General features: G+C 47.4%; 1 long non-coding RNA gene across 2 annotated transcripts in view; it reads left to right on the top strand.

Moving 5' to 3' along the window:
- The first annotated feature begins 974 nt into the window (after positions 1-974).
- The window catches only part of LOC121866207, a 28,973-nt gene continuing 22,722 nt past the window's right edge, over positions 975-7,225 (top strand). For both annotated transcript variants that reach the window (XR_006088941.1, XR_006088940.1), the window contains exons 1-2: positions 975-1,150; positions 2,109-2,233. This is a non-coding gene — a long non-coding RNA (uncharacterized LOC121866207). The remainder of the gene's footprint in view (positions 1,151-2,108; positions 2,234-7,225) is intronic.

The following is a 7,225-nucleotide window of genomic DNA, read 5'->3' on the forward strand; positions in this document are numbered from 1 at the left end:
AAATTCACAGGTGTTTTATTAATTATGAAATATTATGGTGAATTATTAAAAAGGGGGATGCATAGAAATACAAATGTCAATAATTTTCTGTTTAATGGTAAAAACATTTTTAAACTCATGAACCGACGGCCGACGACGCTACCTTTACAGTTGTAAAGATTGGGTGGGTGTAGTCAGTCGTTGGTGGTTGAAGCGTGTTTAACACTAAATTTACGCCATAGGCACCAAGATAATCATGACCCGTGAGGGACAACACTAAACAGTGTTGGTAGATCAGACAGTGAGCCAAAATAAGTGAAAATGTTAAGGCAGCAGAAGTTGTCAGCTAATCGTGATCCATATTAGTTGTTTTGCTGCTAGACACTTTACCTCGACTTATATACGGCAAGAGAATAATAATACCCCTACTATTTACATCCTCCTACTACCGTTAATATTAATACCTTGGAAACCTGTCCCCTCTGCCGGCTACTAAAGATTATTAATATTAGTGAATCAGTTACTCAATCAAGTTGCACCTCACCTACCTCAGAAGATGCCAAGATAACCACCTTATTTATGTACGGTATAACGTCTCTTTTTCTTGGTTAGATCAGTTCCCCTTAAAACCAATTCAAGGTAGACTGACGTATGTACCTTATCTGACGTCTTCTTGGCGTTGATTCTTGGGGCCTCGTCCGACCCTCAGGCTGATCAACCTAACCTAACCTACCTGCTGCCCCACAACCCACATCCTCGCACACCCTGGTTGATCTTGGGTGTTTTTTTTATCATACTTCTCATTTAGAATCTTTGACCTCCCAGTGTTGTTACTTAAACATCTTTGGTTACAGGTGGCTGAGTAATGCCTCATTATGTCCACGCTTCATTCTCTAACTAATTACCTGTTCATAAACCTGTGTCTACCTTGTACTTACTGTCCTGCATCTGAACATAAGCCAGGTAGAGTCCAGGTAACTAATTAATGTGTTCACCTTTTTTTCTTTACAGTCCTGCGTCGGTACTTTGAGGAGCCGCCGTACTCAGAGTCCGTCCCGCTGGAGCAGCATGTGGAGCTCAGGTGTCTGCCCCCTATAGGTCGACCTCACCCCACCTCCACCTGGCTCAAGGACAACGTGCCCATCAACTTCGACCTCCTCCCCAGCTACAAGTGAGTCACTCGACCTGTGTCCTCCTGATGGTTGTGAGCCCGTCCATCTCCTCGCGTGTCTCACTCAGTGTGTGGCGGCCTGTGGTGTAATGGTCATCATCCTCGCCTCGCAAGCGAACGGACCCGGGTTTGATCCCCGGGCAGGGTGAAACTATGGGCAAGTTTCTTTACGCCATTTGCCTCTGTTTACCCAGCAGTAATTGGTAACCTGGATGTTAATCGATTTGCGGATCGTATTCCGGGGGTAATGGTTAGCCAGTGCAGTTGGCGAGATGTCCGGTCTTCTCGGACTATAACTTTACACTGGGTCATGCAGCTCGTTAACTTAGGGTGTGGTTGTTGTGTTGGCAACAGCTTCTACACCTTAAACAAATTCACACCTAGGTGGCCCTTGGGCCGGCCATCCCTGTTACACGGGGGGCAACCATCATTTATTATTTATATGTGGGTGTGAATCACCTTAAGAATTATCCCTAGCTTACTTCCTCCTTAAGATTAATCACCCTAACGCTAATTTAACCTAATCTAAATCTAACAACCAAACCTAATCTAACTTTACGTAACCTAACCTCACCCCCAAATAAACAAGGGACTAATCTTCAGGTGAACCGACAGCACTTATGGCGTTTGTAATAAAGATCAGATTTAAGAGTTCTACCATAGTTAGATGTTACAGGTAAGATAGAGTTATACGACTGGCTGTATCAGATCCTTTATGAATAACTAGAAATCCTTGGTCAAATAGACTCCAATCCAAATAGGCCTTCCAACCTAACCTAACCTAAGATTTGGGCTACTGTTAAGTGACGCAATAATAATGGATCTCTTATCAAATGTGTCCCAAAATTGGTTAAGTACTTTGAGATCTATTAATACTGCTGAGACCTATGAACATTAGGGCTTATTTGACCAGTTTATTTATTTTTTCACTTAACATTATTCCGATCATCTGTTTCAGGATTTCCTCTGAAGGATCTCTGCTGATCCTGTCGGCTCGGCCTGAAGACTCAGGGAACTACACCTGTGTGGCGGAAAACGTGGCGGCCAAGAGAGTGTCCGACCCCGCCGTGCTTAAGGTGTATGGTGAGTACCTGACCTCCTTCTGCTGGTGGGTCAGGGAGCCCTGGGCTCTAGTAGGCCCTGACCTGACCTGACCTGACCTAACCCAACTCAACCCAACCTAACCTAACCTAACCTAATTTAACCTTTCCCAAACCGATCTAACCTTGTGTAACCCAACCCGTTTGATCTACACAGTAGTCGCCTTTTTTATAGAAGAATCTTACTAAAGGTACACTGCCCTTACTAACATCATCACTGTAACAAAACATTTCATTGTGCCATATTTGTTATTACAACTCGCGTATTTATTGCTAGTGTAGCTGAAGGGGCGGTACAAGTAAATATCCATCTGTATTGACGGTACAGTACAAAGGTCTGTTGTAAAATTGTGATAGAAAAAAAGTACTGTACCCGAAATGGTGTAACAATAAAGTGCTATGGTTGTAGTTATGGTTGATGGTCACGGGTCATCACTGCTTAAAGAAGACCTTACATCACTACTACACCTTCGTCTTGAAGTTGTTGTATAGTTGAAAGACATGACTGGGATATTCACGTTCCAACAACTCGTCCCTTAACAGTATTTACACTCTCCTGTGTTTAAAGACAAAAAACAGAATGGGTCCCAAACTGCCACCTTGCGGAACGCCACCATAGTAATTACACAGCCATCGTGAATGTTAACATAAAAGGGAATTGGACCCAATTATCCACCTTGCGGAAACGTCACCAAAATCCCCCCAAAGCTGAGGGAAGAACTTGTGATAGTCCCAGGATGAAGCGTGGCATGACCCTGAGTGTGTATTGTGGACACGGAGTCTCATCAGAGCCACTGAGGACCATCACCACAGCCAGGAGGAAGATGACAACGATGATTTAAGCCTTATTTTAAAGGTGAAGTCTCTGTCTTGTATACTCGTCTGTCTGATGCTTGTATCAGATAACTGACCCATTGTTTTGTGTCTGGTGGTCTGATGGGCAAGCGATTGTGTGGTGGAGAGGGATAGTTTATGCTCTCACGTCGAATAGATTAAAATAGATTACCAGGGAATGGGTTTCGAGAGTCCCTTCATCCTTATTCATGGCGGACTGTGGCATTAAAGGAGTATTTCTGACGTCGGGAGGCGGGTGTGAGGAATCGCCATGATGTCGGTGTGTGTCAACAGACATTCATCACGGCGGGTGTCAGGGGGGAAGTGGGTGTCAGGGGGGGAGGTGAGAGTCAGGGGTAGGGGAGGCGGGCGTCTTCAGAGCGGGATGTTAAACACGGCATCCTCATTACCTTGTGTGTGTGTGTGAGAGAGGTGGATCGGATAGTCACTCTAGTGTGCGTACGTCGGTTTGTTTATGTGTATTTGTCTAAATTTTTGCTGTGTATGACTGTTATTGGTGTGTGTGTGTGTGTGTTTAAGTTTTCGTGTGTATGCTATATTTGTGTCTCTTTTAGTCTGTGTCAGTATGTGTGTCGACCAATCACATACAAGACAGCTGGAACAAGAACAGTAATGGGACGCCTGATCACCCCACCACCCACGGCCCGGCCTCAGTACACGCAATAAATGTCACTCTCCGTCGCTGAGCATCAAGCCCGAGTACTGTGTGTTAACCGAGGGTGACGCACTTACTGTCTCTCCGGGGAGCTCAAGGTGCCGAAACTTGGACGTATCATCACCCCGCGGAGGAGCAACGGTACAATAACATCCCAAGACATAGTAACGGTACAGCAACATCACAGCGGTACAGACAACCCTCATGACAGCCTCCCAGGAGGATCATGGGTGTGGGGGAAGGGGAGGGAGGACGTCGTCTCCACCGAGCCGAGGATCCGTCAGAAGACAGACAGCCGTCAGTGACAGGAGCCATTAGCTGTCCTCATCCCTCTTCCCATGTACGGGTGTGGGCCACTCAGAGGTCTGGCGGGGCCCCCACTCTTAAGTGCGGCTCCCCACCACCAGTCTGGATTCTTCAAGATTCGTACTTTGAATTATCGGATCACGTGAAGATTAGGCAACCCTCCTTCCCTCAGCTTATGGCAACCCCCTTCCCTCAGCTTATGGCAACCCCCTTCCCTCAGCTTATGGCAACCCCCTTCCCTTCAGCTTATGGCAACCCCCTTCCCTCAGCTTATGGCAACCCCCTTCCCTCAGCTTATGGCAACCCCTTCCCTTCAGCTTATGGCAACCCCTTCCCTCAGCTTATGGCCCCTTCCCTCAGCTTATGGCAACCCCTTCCCTTCTTCATGGCAACCCCTTCCCTCAGCTTAGCCACCTTCCCTCAACATAGCAACCCCCCTTCCTTCAGCTTATAGCAGCCTTCCTCAGCTTGCTGGCAACCCCCCTTCCCTCAACTGGCCCTTCCCTCAGCTTATGGCAACCCCCTTCCCTTCAGCTTATGGCAACCCCCTTCCCTCAGCTTACCGTAAGATTAACCACTCTAAAACTAACCAAACCTTATGGAGCGATAGGGTCTTTAATCATCACCTGAAATAAACTCGTGGTGCCTAATCTTCACCTGATTACCAGCATCATCATAAGTTAATGGGAAAATATTACTTCCACGCCTCTGAGAACCTGAGCCTTTACTTGTACGTCTTCTCGCCTTTATTGTTTTTACTTTTCTTTCTATTTCCTTCGCCATCTGTATTATTTGTTCTTATGGTTTTTATCAACATCACTTCCATCCCCCTTCACACACACACACACACGGGGGCAGCTTCTCAGACACAGTGTTGAAGTAAAGACACTAACAATGTGGCACAGAAGTGGTCCAGGAGGCGCCGTGATCATGAGTTGTTGTGTCGCCGTCCGTCCTGGGAGTGTGTAGGAGTGCATGTTTCCCCCGTCCGTGTGTCCTTACCTACATTCCTCCGCCCGTCCTTATATTCATTCCACTGTCCGCCCTTACATATCTCCGTTTGTCCGTTATTATGAACTTACTTTCCTTCGTGCGTCCGTGATTTGTGAATACGATATCTCGAACAAATAGAGACGACTTATATCCAAACTTGGGTCGTGGATGTCCCACAACATGGTACAGTAATCAACTTTTGGCATCGATGTTGTCCAGAGTTAGGGACGTGTTGTGGCGCGGCGGGGGGCTAATTCACCTTTATTAGCGAACCTGTCCTTAGAGGTGCAGCATGATACTCCAGCAGGTGAGAGGTGAGGGAGGATGAGGTGGATGTCAGGTGAGAGGTGAGGGGAGGAGGTGGTGGTGGTGGTCGTCAGGTGAGAGGTGAGGGGAGGAGGTGGTCGTCAGGTGAGAAGTGAGGGGAGGAGGTGGTCGTCAGGTGACAGGTGAGGGAGGAAAAGGTCGTCAGGACAGGTGAGGCAGGAGGAAGTCCCCGGGGGCAGCATCTATCACCCGGGCGAGTGGCGCCGCGTGTCACTGGAGTGTCGGCGCCCTCAAGGGACCTCCTCCTCCACGCTCCCTTCCCCTTCGCCTCCTCAAGCGCCCTAACCACACACGCCCCCCCCCCATCCCCGACTCTTGAAGTAAACTCCCGTTACTCGTTCCCAATGCCTTCTCAAACACCCAAGCCACACACACACACACACACACACACACACACACCCTTACCCCTACTGAAGCACACCTCCGGGCACCCGTCCCCCATGCCCTCTCAAGCACCCCATCCACACACGCCCACACGCCCTCTCAAGCACCCGTAGCCACACACGCCTTCCACACCACCTTGTCACACAAACCCACGCCACCTCAAGCACCCCCGTCTCAACCCCACACGCCCCCATTGCATCCCTAATTTCCCCAGAGTCCCCCCACCCCACCCCCCATATCCCACGCCCTCCCACGCCTCCCCCCCCACGCCCACTCGAGCAATATATATCATAAGGGCGAGTACATACCTATAATGGGAGCAGTTATAGCAGTGGTTATAAAGAAGATAATACAAACAAATATATTATAGGTGATTATAGAAAAATTGATGTTTATTTTGTCGTTTCTTAAGTTATTATAATTATGCAAAAAAAATATAGAAATTATCATGAGGTTATATTAGTTAATCTCTTCTATAACAGTGATAGATGTGTAATTATATGTGAGGTATAATAATTGTTATAGATATATAGGAAATGAATTGAAATATAGAGGTGGGCAAGATATAGTGACTGGCTGTATATGAACGCGGGCACAAGAGAACTTAAAAAAAAAATGAGAGAGAAGGAGAAACAGTGTCAAAGAAGAGAGAGAGAGAGCGAGAGATAAAGACAGAGACATAGATGGTGTGATCAGCAAACAAAAGATCAAAACATAGAGAGAAAAAAGAATAGTCACAAACAAAGATGGAAAAATGCAGTGAGAAATTAGAGAGAGAGAGAGAAATAGAGAGAGTCAATAAGGCAGGGATGAGTGCTGTCCGCTGGGAATATCACACTAAGTCCCTTGGGTATGTGAGAGTCAGATTTGGCCACTTGATGCGATGTGAGAGAGAAAAAAAGATTAGAAGGGAGATAGGTGACGGTGAGAAGAGATTGGACCCAGGAGAGAGAGAGAAGAGATTGGACCCAGGGGAACAGCTTTTTCAATGTGGGAGGACTTTGACATATACAGGTGCTTGTGTGTATCTCCTCATCTGTGTGTGTGTGTGTGTGTGTGTGTGTGTGTGTGTGTGTGCGTGTGTGTGCGTGTGTGTGCGTGCAGATCTGCCTTTTTTCGGGTGGGTCTCATTTTGCAAGTGCTGTTTCGGTACACAGATTCGTTCATCGTCTTACCATAATTCTCCCTTGTCGTCTTACCCTTCCTCCTCCTCCTCCTCCTCCTCTCCTCTCCTCCTCCTCCTCCTCCTCCTTCTCCTCTTCTTCCTCCTCCTCCCCCTCCCCTGCCTCCTCCTCCTCCTCCTCCTCCTCCTGACTGGGGTAATCCTCCCACTGACAGAGACAGGACGTCTGAGACCAATTTGGGGCGTCAATCTTGGAGCAGGAGGACGTCGGGCGAGTGGCAGATATTGAATTATTATTTTTTTCTTCTGAAGGAAACACACCATCATGTTGT

Source organism: Homarus americanus, unplaced genomic scaffold, assembly GCF_018991925.1.
Source record: "Homarus americanus isolate GMGI-L3 unplaced genomic scaffold, GMGI_Hamer_2.0 scaffold52763, whole genome shotgun sequence".
NCBI classification, from domain to species: Eukaryota; Metazoa; Arthropoda; class Malacostraca; order Decapoda; family Nephropidae; genus Homarus; species Homarus americanus.